This window comes from Schistocerca serialis, chromosome 4, assembly GCF_023864345.2.
Source record: "Schistocerca serialis cubense isolate TAMUIC-IGC-003099 chromosome 4, iqSchSeri2.2, whole genome shotgun sequence".
In the NCBI taxonomy this organism is placed as follows: Eukaryota; Metazoa; Arthropoda; class Insecta; order Orthoptera; family Acrididae; genus Schistocerca; species Schistocerca serialis.
In genome coordinates, this window is record NC_064641.1 from 652,381,272 (window position 1) to 652,397,508 (window position 16,237).

The window sequence follows — 16,237 nt, forward strand, 5'->3', positions numbered from 1 at the left end:
TGCAATACCTGAACGCCGTACATACATGAAAACGTAAAATTTACAATGGAGATGGAGCAAGATGGTCGCTTGCCGTTTTTAAACGTCTTGGTGTTATGGAAGAGTGATAGAACACTTGGACATTCGGTTTTTCGAAAGCCCACTCATAAAGATCTGTATCTGCAAGTTAGTAGTTTCTACCGTCCGGCACAAACGATGAGCGTTCTAAAGACCTTAATACACTTAGCTCATACAATCTCGGATGTCGATAATCTGCAAACGGAACAGGACCACCTGCAAACTGTGTTCCAGAACAAGGGACACTCATCCCGACAAGTACAGAGAGCGCTACAGACGTACAAACGACAACACAAATAAGAGGATGAGGCCTTAAAAGCGTCTGCTTACTTACCATTTATTAGAAATATTTCGGCCAAAATAGAATATTAAGAAGACGTAAAGTTCAAGCAGTTTTTCGTCCTTCTCCTAAAATCTGGGCGCTTTTGGAATCTGTTAAAGAGTACTTAGAGTTGCGAAAGGCAGGCATTTGCAGAATTCCGTGCCAATGCGTCAAATCTTGCGTAGAACAAACGACGGGCACAGTGCAGGAACGCGTCGTAGAACGTCGGCGGCATACTCGCCTCCTCCAAGCCAGTACGTCCGCTGTCGCCGAACATTGTATTTCCACTGGTCACTTGATGAAACATTACCGAACGAGAATTGTGGCCCATACGTCAAACTTATGGAACTCCGTCATCAATGAATCAGTGGATATATGACTGTCTGAGTCCCTTATTAACCGAGACGGCAGTTTCCAGTTAAATTCTGCATGGAATGCCGTCATAGAAAAACTTCGTGCTCTGCGTAGCCGGTGTCGTTTGCCATGCGAAGACAGTCGATCTGATATCGATGAAGCCAGCTTTCACCACGGAGGGCTCGAGACGCAACGCATAGACTTGCAGACAAAGAGCGCATGTCCAAGGCCAATTGGACGCACCATTCATGTTTTGGCGGGGTCTTAAATACGTTAGCTCAGTGCATTTCCTGTCGGTATTCATCTGAAGATGGCGAGAAAACTCTGCGCTGAAATATTGTGGCAGCAAGCTGCACACATTCGGCACTTCGTCCGAAATTTTATGGATCAATCTGTACGCAGAGAAAGTTTCAAATATCACAACTTACTGAAACGCAGGAGCACACCCTGTCATTTTCAAGGTAAAACTGCAACACGTAAGCGTTGTCGGAACGAATTTAAAACTTGCACAGCGCTTACTTGCTGCAGTTTAGGATTGAAAATGTCAGGTTATGCACTTGCCGAAATATCGGCGTTTATGGACGACATCACCCGGCTGCATTCCCGCAAGTTATCTGAACGTTGTATACGCCAGGAGAAACTCAGATCTCACACAAAGAACCTTTATTTATGCATTCCGAGAGCTGTTTTGAGTGCTAACCGTTTTCCTGCACCATATTTGGCAGAAAATGTGTTGTGTTTTTGGTGTTTCAGAATGTTCAAATGTGTGTGAATTCCTAAGGGACGAAACTAACTTATGTTAAGAACAACACACACGCGCTTGCCCGAGGGAGGACTCGAACTTCCGGCGGGAGGGGCCGCTCAATCCGTTACGTGACGCCTCAGACCGCGCGGCCACTCCGCGCAGCCTTTTGGTGTTTCCATAGTTTTTTTGCGTCCCCTGTAGATGACGTTAATACCACCTACTTAATACGGTTTTGCTGAAATGTTAATCATTTCATATCAAAGCACACTTCGTGTCAATGTGGCATTCGCTACTTTCCGCATTCATGGTTTTTCGATTTTAATGAACAACAGTGTGCTATGAAAATATTTTCATGTTTCATCTTTGGTCAGTAGCGAATGACATAATCTGGCGTTGTTGTTCAATCAGCATCACACTCAGGGGAATTACGCCATGTCAGCACTGGACTTGGGACGTAGACTGATGTTAAATTTTAGTCAGTCTGCAGTATCTCTTTGTTCTCGACTGTGTTAACGGATATAGTGGTCCCTGAACACGGCGTACCAAACGCTGTACCAGTCGTACCGATGTGTTTGATCAAACGTTCAATGGCCATCGCCTTTGGTGGCGTACGGTCCACATTAAAGACGCGTACGGCTGTGAAGTTGGTGTATGAAGACAGTCACAGAGTACAGGAGGACGCACCGAGTTCATTGCTCCAGAGGAACCTTACTAGTCGCCAATCCGGAAGATAAACTTTTGACCTTAGAACAATGGAATATAAAAACCTTTAAGAAGAAACCACTTACACCAGACTTTATTACGACTCCACCTGTAGTCTGCTTCCCGTGGGCCACCCTGCAAAAACGCTTGTTGCGAGGTTATTCAGATGTCAGCAGTCTGCTTCTGCTTTTTCTTAAACGCATGCTCTGTGTTTTGCTTGTGACGAACTATTGTCGCGCCTATCAACAGGAGCTTCATCTGCAGCTGTTGCACAGTAGATACAGTTCTGGCTTTAGTTTCACTTTTTGATGCACGCTCTCGTTCGCCTGAATAGGCAGACTTCCTTCTTTTCTCAGGGCGTGAAAATCTTTTACTAAAAGCAAGACAAGTAACATTGAAATTGTCATAGCAGATCCAGCACTTTCGGTGTTTCAACGACATTACTACCCTGAAGAAAATTTTTGTGACATACGATGTAACTGTTGAATCAGAGAAAACCGCAATTAAAAAATAATTTCATAGCGTATAGCTTAAACATTCTGCCTGTGGGAAAACAGGAGACCGTCTTGTAAACAAAATTATTTTATAAAATTTTTCCATCATCGGATCACACAGACGCTTTCATAGCCAGAAACTAAATTATGAAATCAAACCAGCTACTACATACGCGTATAGTTTCCACACATTTGAGTACATTGCCTGAGAATTCGTCATATTACGATTCAACAGACCAGGAGTGGCGCGTCTAGTGTAAACATATCATGTCTTCTGATTTGTGGAACTGGAGGTTACAGTTAATTATGTAACAACATAAAACTTCTGATTCTTAAATCGTAAAAATGAGACTAAAATATACAATTTACTTTCGATGTGCCCTTCTCAATAAAAACTTGTAAAAAGTAAGTGTCATTATGTGTTACACTGTCGTAAAACTCTATTCACATTGGTATATAGGTCATTATCTGCAACTGTTGAAGTGCTGACACACTTCAAAAATTAGATATATTTAGGCTATTTTTTATCATTTTTCTTGTTAATCGTTACTGCACGCGTACACCACTAAAAGGATAATAATTTTTTTTAGTATTATTTAAAATACAAAAAAGCTACCACCGGCCTATTCACGAATATCTGTGTAATTTCGCAATCCATTCTCAGAACGCTTTAGCACATTTAGTTTATTTTATGCATAACTTGTATCAATCAGTTCTGGATCACGGCAGCGCTTTCATTTTCAGTATACTGTATTAGAGAATAAAAACCCATACAGAGATTTCGCCAAATTTGAATGTTCATTGGTAATGTTTCTGTTGCATCACACGTTTGAATAACATTTGGCCTTTTGCAGTGGGATAGAGAATCGAAAGAGTTAAATCTAATACAACAGCAGGAGGATAAATTGACTTTCATCAGTGGCAAGTAATAGCATTATCTTTGTGTGCTCCGAACATTTTCCTGCGTGCCTACACCTGCCGTAATATCTCAGTCGTGCCCATTATTCCTTATCATACTACTATGACAAACACAAATATTTGTAATGGTGGTCGTTGAGCTTGTATCTCTCACTCTCCCTCGTTTCAAAAATGGTTCAAATGGCTCTGAGCACTATGGGACTTAACATCTATGGTCATCAGTCCCCTAGAACTTAGAACTACTTAAACCTAACTAACCTAAGGACAGCACACAACACCCAGCCATCACGAGGCAGATAAAATCCCTGACCCGGCCGGGAATCGAACCCGGGAACCCGGGAGTTGGAAGCGAGAACGCTACCGCACGACCACGAGATGAGGGCTCTCCCTCGTTTGTCTGCTAGCAAATAATAAGTACACAAAAATACGTTAGTACGTTAGACCAGACTGGAAGTTCTCAAGCGACCACTTTCTCTCAGTAATCGCTGTAGCACAGCCCCGCCATGCAATTTCTTACTAATATGTGTCTGATCATAACCTCTAGGAGGTTTCATTCTAAATACTATACGATGCAGGGTGTAACAAAACGGTATGCCTAAACTTTTAAAACATATTCCTCACATATAAACAACACAACTGGACACATACAACTTCGATATGGCACTAGAAGCTTTGTTCAAGTGTTACAGCCCATTTATTACAACCCTTCATAGCATGTGAATCATGGAAAGAACGTAGCACCAAAACGTACTAGCAGACCTTATGAAACTCTTCTTTACATGTAATGTTCGGGATACCCTCTGTTAGCAACCAGCTTTCGCACTGAAAATCAGATGTGCTGATGTACCCCTGGAGTATCATGCATGATTTCGCTGCCTTCCACAATACAATCACGTAGACTCTCTTCATCTTGTACCGGGGACCTTCCAGCTGCCTCCACTAAAGTCTAGAGAGGGCATAAACTAATCAGATAAATCATTGTGACAGCTCTCCACAATGAGATTGAATGTGGCGTGGCGTGCATGTGACGCGGTAGCGTAAGTACGTAAGCGGAGCATACATGAAAGGGGTATCGTTATAGCGACGATACAGGCTGTAAATGAGGAAATCCATTGGTCAATAAGGGACTTTGACAAAGGACGTAAATTTATGACCCGGCGCCTGTGAGCAAGCATCTCGGAAACTGCGGTTAGTCGACTGTTCGCGTGCTCTGTTGTGAATTCCTACAGTAAAGGATTGAAGGATGGTGAAATAACGAACAGACAAGACATCGGATATCCTCGCCTCTTGACAGAACGTGGAAATCTGAGGCTTTCCCGTTCTGTAAAGCGGGAGAGGAGGTTATCTGTGCAAATCTGACGACGGAGCACAATCCTGGTGAAAGCACCAGTATTTCACAGCACACTGGGACACTTATCTGGGCTTCCATCGGACCTGTGGTAGTAATCGAAGACATCGTGACAGCTGTCGACTACCTGAATATTATTGCGGACCATTTGCATTCCTTTAAGCCTGATATCTTTCCCGACGGTGATTACATCTTCCAGCAGGATAATTGTCCGTTTCACAAGGCCAGAGTCGTACTGCAATGGTTTGAGAAGCATGATAGTGAACTTGTGTTCTTATCTGGGCCACCATTTCACCTGATCTGAATCCGATGGAACACATCTGTGAAGCTATCGGACGGCACCTCTGCGCCCGCAAACACTGGCCTTTAATTTACAGCAATTTTCTGAGCCATGCATAGACATTTGGTGCCCATCAGTGTAGGTCTAGAGAATATGGAGCCGAAGGAATTAGCCTACCTCTTACTGTACGTCACGGAATCTACAGTGCGATTCTTTTCGAAAGAAGACAGAAACACATTGCGCATGTCATTGGCTAGTGGAAGGTTCATGGTTTTGTGTTCGAATTGACAGTATACCATACATTCTACATGAGCACGATGCGTTGCTCGAGAAACATCCAAACGGTAGTCCATTTCATTCCACACACGAGTGAATTGACAGCTTCAGCTGTTCGATTTCTCACCTCTTGAAGAGTAGCTGCCGTAGAAGGGACAAAAACTCTGTCTTTTACATCTACACTGCATCTACATCCATACTCCGCAAGCCACCTGACGGTGTGTGGCCGAGGGTACTTTGAGTACCTCTATCGGTTCTCCCTTCTATTCCAGTCTCGTATAGTTCGTGGAAAGAAAGATTGTCGGTATGCCTCTGTGTGGGCTCTAATCTCCCTGATTTTATCCTCATGGTCTCTTCGCGAGATATACGTAGGAGGGAGCAATATACTGCTTGACTCCTCGGTGAAAGTATGTTCTCGAAACTTCAACAAAAGCCCGTACCGAGCTACTGAGCGTCTCTCCTGCAGAGTCTTCCACTAGAGTTTATCTATCATCTCCGTAACGCTTTCGCGATTACTAAATGTTCCCGTAACGAAACGCGCTGCTCTCCGTTGGATCTTCTCTATCTCTTCTATCAACCCTATCTGGTACGGATCCCACACTGGTGAGCAATATTCAAGCAGTGGGTGAACAAGTGTACTGTAACCTACTTCCTTTGTTTTCGGATTGCATTTCCTTAGGATTCTTCCAATGAATCTCAGTCTGGCATCTGCTTTACCGACGATCAACATTATATGATCATTCCATTTTAAATCAATCCCAAAGCCTACTCGCAAATAATTTATGTGATTAACTGCTTCCAGTTGCTGACCTGCTATATTGTAGATAAATCATAAAGGATCTTTCTTTCTATGTATACACAGCACATTACAATTGTCTACATTGAGATTCAATTGCCATTCTCCGCACCATGCGTCAATTCGTTGCATATCCTCCTGCATTTCAATACAATTTTCCATTGTTACAACCTCTCGATATGCTACAGCATCATCCGCAAAAAGCCTCAGTGAACTTCCGATGTTATCCTCAAGGACATTTATGTATATCGGGAAGAGCAACGGTCCTACGACACTACCCTGCGACACACCTGAAATCACTCTTACTTCGGAAGATTTCTCTCGATTGAGAATGACACGCTGCGTTCTGTCATCTAGGAACTCTTCAATCCAATCACACAATTTGTCTGACAGTCCATATGCTCTTGCTTTGTTCATTAAACGACTGTGGGGAGCCGGCCGGAGTGGCCAAGCGGTTCTAGGCGCTACAGTCTGGAACCGCGCGACCACTACGGTCGCAGGTTCGAATCCAGCCTCGGGCATGGATGTGTGTGATGTCCTTAGGTTAGTTAGGTTTAAGTAGTTCTAAGTTCTAGGGGACTGATGACCTCAGAAGTTAAGCCCCATAGTGCTCAGAGCCATTTTTGACTGTGGGGAACTGTATCGAGCGCCTTGCGGAAGTCAAGAAACACGGCATCTACTCGTACATTGGAACCCATGTCTATGGCCCTCTGATTCTCGTGGACGAATAGCGTGAGCTGGGTTTCACACGATCGTCTTTTTCGAAACCCACGCTGATTCCTACAGAGTCGATTTCTAGTCTCCATAAAAGTCATTATACTCGAATATAATACGTGTTCGAAAATTCTACAACGACAATTAGATACCTTCAAAATATTTGGCCTCACGCAATGTCGTGTGAAGCTGATCTACTGTAGGCCGATCTCTGTAATAATAATAATTGAATATAGGAATATAGGTCCTGGGAGACCAAAAAGCAATGAACAAGATGTTTTTCTCCAACTCTTCCAATCCACAGTTGTAGGACGGCATTGTTAAGACAACGCCGCAGCACAAGGTAAAAGGTGGAAGTGATGTGGGGTGCCGTCATGCTTAAAAACGAAATCATTGGAATCTTCGTGAAGCTGAGGAAACAACCAGTTTCGCTGCATCTCCAGGTATGACATTCCTCTCACAATTTCCTTCGCAAAAAAGAAGGGTCCATAAACTTTGTGGAAAGAAATGGCACAGAATACATTTAGTTTCGATGTCTCTCTCTCATGTTCGACGACGACGCCAGGATTTCGTGACCCCAAGATCTATCACTACAGCAGTTTACTTTTCCCGATAGAGGAAACGTCCATTCGTTCGAAAAAATGAGTCGTTCGAAAAAAGTATCCTCTGCCTTACTATGGAGAACTGAAAAGCAAAGTTCGTACCTTCTGTTATGGTCGCCGGGACGTAATTGCTGCATTGACTGCAACTTGTAAGGTTTTATATTCAGACGTAGTTTCAGAACACGCCACACCGTTGTTTGAGGAAGTTGCCTGCCCATCTTATGGCCTTCTGAGGGCTCAGTGTGACTGCATCTCGGATACTCTCGACAATTTCGTGGGCGTGCGTGGGCGACTTGTGCTCGTCCTCTTGCATATGCAACCAGATTCCAAGAATTGTGTATCTGTTTGTGCAGAGGCGGCTTCTTGTTGACTCGACGGTGGAATCCACGTTCACTTGAACGCTGGATTAACTCCGCGCAAATGCCAATACACAAAATGTATTTTCTTGCGGTGGTGTGGTCTACGTGTTGCTACAAACAAACAATAGCGCAGCTGTGTCACAACTTTGACATGCGCAATATGTTCCCATCTTTTATAGTTTGTCTCTAATAAACACGTGAAAACTGTTTTTTTTTAATCACACGGAATTATTAGAAGCCGACGAACATTAACAACGAAGTGAAAAACCATATTTCTCGACGCACTGTTAAATGCACATCTTTCATCAGATCTTGTAGAGTATCCTGTACTGGAATGTCCACACTTAACTAGCCACACTGCACTGAATGGACCGAAAGGGTTCGACTCAGCGCAGGTCGTCCTTTGCGAAAGCTCTTTAAGAGGGTGGTTCAGTCCTGTGTCGCCGATAATTAAATTATTCATATGCAGGTAGCATGGGAACACCTGAACGAAGCAGTCGGCTGCGAGTGCAAACAAATGAGAATTTGCACTGCCGTGAGGAGAGGAGTGGTGCGACTGAACGAACCTTGTCTCCTTCTCAAAGGCCTCACATCCTCAACTGTGTATTTGTGCTTGTGTGAAAGCAGGACTGATGTACAGGGGTTAGGCAAAATAATGTGAACACCTGTACTTACTTGGGAATGGTTTCTTAATAAGGGGTTTGAAGCCCATTTGCCCACAATACAGCTGCTAATCTTCTTGGAATACTGGCATGTAATGATTGTATAGTCTCCAGTGGAATGTTACGCCAGTCTTCGATCAGAATCTCTTGTAACTCCCGCAGTGACGAGGTAGGCGGAAATCTGCTCTGGAGTCTGAGCTCCAATACCGCCCACAAGGGTTCGCTAATGTTCAAGTCAGGGGACTTTGCTGGCCAGGGAAGACGCTGCCGTTCAGCTGCATGCTCCTCATACCACGATTGTACTTTCCTGGCTGTGTGAACGGGTGCATTATCGTCCTGAAACATGGCATCATTGTTGGGGAAAAACATTTGAATAATGGAATGCACCTGATCACCTAAAATGTTCACATAATCGCTGGTTATAATACAGCCTTTGAGGATAATGATGAGACCATCGGAATACCATGATATGGCTGCCCACACCAACACTCTTCCACCTCCGTGTTTAACCGTTGGAATCAAGCACTCAGGATTGCAGGCTTCCTTTGGCGTTCTTCAGATGTAAACCCGGCCCGATGTTGGAGATAACGAAAACCATGACTCTTCGGACCATATGGCGTGTTCCCACTGATCAGCCGTCCAGAATTTATGCTCTTGACACCATGTTTTACTCTTCTTTGTGTTGTTTGTCGTCACTAATAGTTTCAGTATAGCAGCTCGTCCATAAACATTCGCTTTATGGGCTTCTTAGCAGACAGTGTCGATAGATACGGATCTCGAAGATAGCTATTGAGCTCTGCAGTCACTTTAGCTGTCGTAGTTTTGTGTTGTTTTGACAAAAAATGGTTCAAATGGCTCTGAGCACTATGGGGCTTAACTTCTGAGGTCATCAGTCCCCTAGAACTTAGAACTACTTAAACCTAACTAACCTAAGGACATCACACACATCCATAACCGAGGCAGGATTCGAACCTGCGACCATAGCGGTCGCGCGGTTCCAGACTGTAGCGCCTAGAAGTGCTCGGCCACTTCCACCGGCTGTTTTGACACAATTCGTGTCATTTAGTTCTGATTTGCGCTCATTATTATTTTTACACGTTGATGTCTTTCCATGTTTTGTGTATGCTGTCATGAATATTGAAACAGTTGCTCTTGAAACATTCAATAAGTTGACTGTCTTGGTTATCGATGCTCCAGTTAATCGGGCCCCATTATCTGCCCTCTCTGGAACTCTGTTAAGTCTTTCACTACACGTCGACCTCGGCCTCTGAATGCAAATGCGAAGTGTGCATTACTCGTAAACAACCTGCACAGTTGCCTAGTTCGTACTGAACACGCACAGTCCATCGTGACACGTGCCTTATCTGCATTGTTGACCATGAAACACAACTATCCCATTACTACCACTGTTCACAATATTTCGCCTTTCCCCTGTACGTTGAAAGGGATTACCGAGTCTTTTTAAGATAACGGGAGTTGCACTCTAACTTGATGGACCTACAAGTTTTGGTAGTGGCTACCGCTTTGCTTGCTGATATTGGCAGGGTGTAAACGAGGTAGTACAGGCCCAGCCTCCATTGGTATCTTATGCAACCACGGTTTAAAATAAGACACCCCCATCTAATACTGCCACGTTTAGGCGTCCATACAGTACACTTTCTACAGCTACAAATAGAGATACTCATGTAATTTTTACTACTTATTGTATATCCCTTCATAGAGACTTACATAAAGAATCATTGTATCCTTTGCTGGATTTTAATATTGCTGGACCATACAGGGTGTGGTAGATAAGTAATGAGACTGGCCGCCGCGCGGCGCCCCAGTCGCTCGCGGGGCGGTCTCCACCTGTACGTCACGTGGTGGGGGATCTGAGCTAACAATAGAACCGGTTCGCAGTCGCGTCGGAGCTCTGGTGCAGTGAGGGTCGAGCTTCGCGTATTACGTTGTTTGTGTGCCCGTGACACTTGTGAAAACGCTGAAGATGGATCGCTCGATAGAACAGCGGTATGCAACCAAATTTTGTTTCGCTAGGGCAAAACTGCTTCGGAAACTTTTGCTATGATTACGGAGGCCTACAAAGAAGACTCCCTATCAAGAGCTCAAGTGTTCCGGTGGTTTAATGAATTTAAAAACGGGAGGGAATCCGTTGAAGACATAGAACGATCTGGACGCCCTTCAACGAGTCGTGTGGATGAAACGGTGGCCAAAGTGAAAGAACTCCTGGACTCCGACCGTCGTTTAAGTCTCAAAATGATCGCCGATGAGGTCTCCGTGAATAAATTTACGGTTCACCAAATTGTTACGCAAGATTTGATGATGAGGAAAGTTTGCGCAAAATTGGTTCCCCGAGTGCTCACCGCCGAACAAAAGCAACAACGAGTGGACATTTGCCGTGAGATGTTGAATGATTTGGAAAATAATCCACACTTTTTAGACAACGTAGTAACAGGCGACGAATCGTGGACATTCCAGTACGACCCGGAGACGAAAGCCCAGAGCTCGGAGTGGCACACACCGGCATCCCCGCGGCCGAAGAAAGCAAAAATGTCAAAGTCTCGCATCAAGACAATGCTGATTGTGTTTTTCGACAAGCGGGGGTTAATTCACAAAGAGTTTGTCCCTCAGGGGAAGACTGTCAATGCCGAATTCTACAAAGAAGTCCTTCAGCGATTGCACAGAGCCGTCAAACGGAAGCGACAGGACCTTGCTCAACGCTGGCGTCTCCACCACAACGCTCCGGCGCACACAGCGTTCCTCGTGACCTCCTACTTGACCCGAATTGGAGTTGAAGTTTTGCCACAGCCACCATACAGCCCTGACTTGAGTCCTCCTGATTTCTTCCTATTTCCGAAGGTCAAAAGATGCCTGAAGGGTCATCGTTTCGACGATATTCCGAACATCCAACGTGCTGTCACGAAGGCACTAACTGGGATAACTCAAACGGACTACAGTGGGGCCTATGAAGCTTGGAAAACGCGCTGGCAACGTTGTGTCGACGCCCAAGGCGAGTACTTTGAAGAATATTAACGTTTTGTACAAATTGGATCAATAAATTTGTTTTTCTAGACTGAGTCTCATTACTTGTCTACCACACCCTGTACACCGATAGAGAAAGTCCACATTTCTTATCGATGTACTGCAATACATGCCCTATAGTTGCTTCTGTGGTTACAAACCTCAATATAAAAATTGAATATACTCACGATGCTGAAGATTTTTGTTTGTTGTCAGTTTGCAAAAACTTAGGTTCCCACAGTTTTTTCATAATTTATGGGTTACACGTTTCTTCTTGCGAATAATCCATAAAAATTATGCAGTTTATCTATCTCTGAGTTGGTGATATTGCGTTTGTCACCTTGCCATCCTGCAGTTTCTCTCCCGCTTTCTCTCTCATAGCTTTTTCATTCTAGAACCCATTATTTCTACACATGTCCTATACATTCTTGCTTATTAACAGAATTACTGGAATCATAGACGTTTTCTGCAACAGTTCTATGCTCTGTTATCGCCATCTCCTAGAAGTCAGCATATAATGCACACCCCATGACTCAAATGAACGTTAGAAAACACTCAACACACAAGACACCTCCATTCCGCATTTGGACCCTTCATAACGACAAATGAGCTCAACGTCTGCATATGTATTGTAAATTAAATAAAACTTTGACCCAATTTCCACTTCTTGTAATTGGCATAAAGACAGGAACAATATTTGTTGATTCACACTCGGTACTTTCAAAAAGTTTCAAATGGCTCTGAGCACTATGGGAGGGATGAAGTAGTGAAGGCAGCAGAGGATCAAGTAGGTAAAAAGACAAGGGCTAGCAGAAATCCTTGGGTATCAGAAGAAATATTGAATTTAATTGATGAAAGGAGAAAATATAAAAATGCAGTAAGTGAAGCAGGCAAAAAGGAATACAAACGTCTCAAAAATGAGATCGACAGGAAGTGCAAAATGGCTAAGCAGGGATGGCTAGAGGACAAATGTAAGGATGTAGAGGCCTATCTCACTAGGGGTAAGATAGATACCGCCTACAGGAAAATTAAAGAGACCTTTGGTGATAAGAGAACGACTTGTATGAATATGAAGAGCTCAGATGGAAACCCAGTTCTAAGCAAAGAAGGGAAAGCAGAAAGGTGGAAGGAGTATATAGAGAGTCTATACAAGGGCGATGTACTTGAGGACAATATTATGGAAATGGAAGAGGATGTAGATGAAGATGAAATGGGAGATATGATACTGCGTGAAGAGTCTGACAGAGCACTGAAAGACCTGAGTCGAAACAAGGCCCCCGGAGTTGACAATATTCCATTGGAACTACTGACGGCCGTGGGAGAGCCAGTCCTGACAAAACTCTACCATCTGGTGAGCAAGATGTATGAAACAGGCGAAATATCCTCAGACTTCAAGAAGAATATAATAATTCCAATCCCAAAGAAAGCAGGTGTTGACAGATGTGAAAATTACCGAACTATCAGTTTAATAAGTCACAGCTGCAAAATACTAACACGAATTCTTTACAGATGAATGGAAAAACTAGTAGAAGCCAACCTCGGGGAAGATCAGTTTGGATTCCGTAGAAACACTGGAACAGGTGAGGCAATACTGACCTTACGACTTATCTTAGAAGAAAGATTAAGGAAAGGCAAACCTACGTTTCTAGCATTTGTAGACTTAGAGAAAGCTTTTGACAATGTTGACTGGAATACTCTCTTTCAAATTCTGAAGGTGGCAGGGGTAAAATACAGGGAGCGAAAGGCTATTTACAATTTGTACAGAAAACAGATGGCAGTTATAAGAGTCGAGGGACATGAAAGGGAAGCAGTGGTTGGGAAGGGAGTAAGACAGGGTTGTAGCCTCTCCCCGATGTTGTTCAATCTGTATATTGAGCAAGCAGTAAAGAAAACAAAAGAAAAATTCGGAGTAGGTATTAAAATTCATGGAGAAGAAATAAAAACTTTGAGGTTCGCCGATGACATTGTAATTCTGTCAGAGACAGCAAAGGACTTGGAAGAGCAGTTGAATGGAATGGACAGTGTCTTGAAAGGAGGATATAAGATGAACATCATCAAAAGCAAAACAAGGATAATGGAATGTAGTCTAATTAAGTCGGGTGATGCTGAGGAAATTAGATTAGGAAATGAGGCACTTAAAGTAGTAAAGGAGTTTTGCAATTTGGGGAGCAAAATAACTGATGATGGTCGAAGTAGAGAGGATATAAAATGTAGGCTAGCAATGGCAAGGAAAGCGTTTCTGAAGAAGAGAAATTTGTTAACATCCAGTATTGATTTAAGTGTCAGGAAGTCGTTTCTGAAAGTATTCGTATGGAGTGTAGCCATGTATGGAAGTGAAACATGGACGATAAATAGTTTGGACAAGAAGAGAATACAAGCTTTCGAAATGCGGTGCTCCAGAAGAATGCTGAAGATTAGATGGGTAGATCACATAACTAATGAGGAAGTATTGAATAGGATTGGGGAGAAGAGAAGTTTGTGGCACAACTTGACCAGAAGAAGGGATCGGTTGGTAGGACATGTTCTGAGGCATCAAGGGATCACCAATTTAGTATTGGAGGGCAGCGTGGAGGGTAAAAATCGTAGAGGGAGACCAAGAGATGAATACACTAAGCAGATTCAGAAGGATGTAGGTTGCAGTAGGTACTGGGAGATGAAAAAGCTTGCACGGGATAGAGTAGCATGGAGAGCTGCATCAATCCAGTCTCAGGACTGAAGACCACAACAACAACAACAACACTATGGGACTTATCTTCTGAGGTCATCAGCCCCCTAGAACTTAGAACTACGTAAACCTAACTAACCTAAGGACATCACACACATCCATGCCCGAGGCAGGATTCGAACCTGCGACCGTAGTGGTTGCGCGGTTCCAGGCTGAAGCGCCTAGAACCGCTCGGCCACCAAAGGCCGACAGATACTTTCAGGCGCAGTTTTTTCAGCAGTTCTTTTAACTGAAAATTTACAAACATTTGTAACAACAAAACCAATAATCCTGTTGTAAAAAGTAACCACATTGGCGGCTGAGAGATAGCCAACATTTCAGACAAAACATTATTTCTTCCAATGAACCTAAGGTTATACACTAACTTCCGTTATTTTCAAACAGTTTATTTTTCATTGCGCATTATTTCATAGTTTGAGCTAACGATCCACATGTCACGCATTTTATTATTAACCTGTTCGCAATTCACTTCCAGTGTAGTACATTTTCAAACAAAGAAACATCACTATCACACTGTTTTCACTTAGTGAAATTTACCTTCTAGCTCAGATAGCAGGTTCTGGTTAATATAGCATTCCCAACCTGATTCACAGCATTCCAATAGTCACTGGTACACTTCTCACGTACATGAGAACTTTGTACTTTTTTTCGTGAAGACGAATGATATTGTTTCTTGCCATTTGTAAAGTTACGCACACTACACACAGTAATCACGTAGTCCAAAATTTCTCTCTTTGTTCAAACCTTCTTACACTTAGCATTTTGTACTTACAGAAAACTCAAGCGGAATTAACAACACGTCAACACAGACTAATGTATAAGCGAATTTACAATCGAACAGTGACAGTCTGACGTCTGCTTGCTATCGGTAGATGCTAACAGTGCCGTAAACCATGGTGAACCATGAGACTCTTTAGAATTCTTAGCTAAGAGAATAAATGCAATCCAGCATTAAATAAAATTGCACTGCTCGTGAACATAACCACAAAAAATATATGCGGAAAGGAGCGCTGCATTTGTATTTACCAGCTCTGCAAAAACATTTACTACACTTAAACTATCCATCGTATCGATGTGAAGCAACTGCGAAAATACAATGAAAATGTCAGACATTACATTAATATTATTAATTAAAAATCACATTTTCGACCCAATTTATTACTATCTCCTGTAAGAATGAATTGTAGGTTCTTCCGATGTGCCTGGATGGAAAAACATGAAGTCCTTCCAAACAATCACCGACAACAATAACGTCTCAAATATTAATAGAAAATCTTTGTTTAGCATATGCTTCAACAGACGTATGAGGATACATTTTAGCCAATAAGAGCTGGTCTTGAAAATTTACGATTTGATCATACCGAAATAGAGTCAGAACCTTTAGAAGAACATTTACACTGAAGCAAACATAGACACTTGTTGAATAAACGCCGGCCGAAGTGGCCGCGCGGTTCTGGGCGCTGCAGTCTGGAACCGCGAGACCGCTACGGTCGCAGGTTCGAATCCTGCCTCGGGCATGGATGTGTGTGATGTCCTTAGGTTAGTTCTAGGGGACTAATGACCTCAGAAGTTGAGTCCCATAGTGCTCAGAGCCATTTGCACCATTTTTTTGTTGAATAAACCATAGGCCGAAGCATATCCCTGCAGAAAAATCAGCTAGTGATAATTACTGTAGATTTTATGTTAGAAGGTGGTTCACTTGGTATGCTGACACTTTCTATTTCCCGTATGTTTCCCTCAATGAATGTACAAGGAATACAAGTAGAAAATGAGCTCTAACACTGTAATGAAGCATCTCTGGACGCATGTCCATATAACATATTCTTCTACTTGTGAAGAATGTCTTCTGGAAGTTTGCCATACAT

General features: G+C 43.1%; 1 protein-coding gene across 1 annotated transcript in view; it reads left to right on the forward strand.

Moving 5' to 3' along the window:
- The window catches only part of LOC126474663 (potassium voltage-gated channel subfamily KQT member 1-like), a 291,118-nt gene that overhangs the window by 231,132 nt on the left and 43,749 nt on the right, over positions 1-16,237 (forward strand). The window lies entirely within an intron of this gene.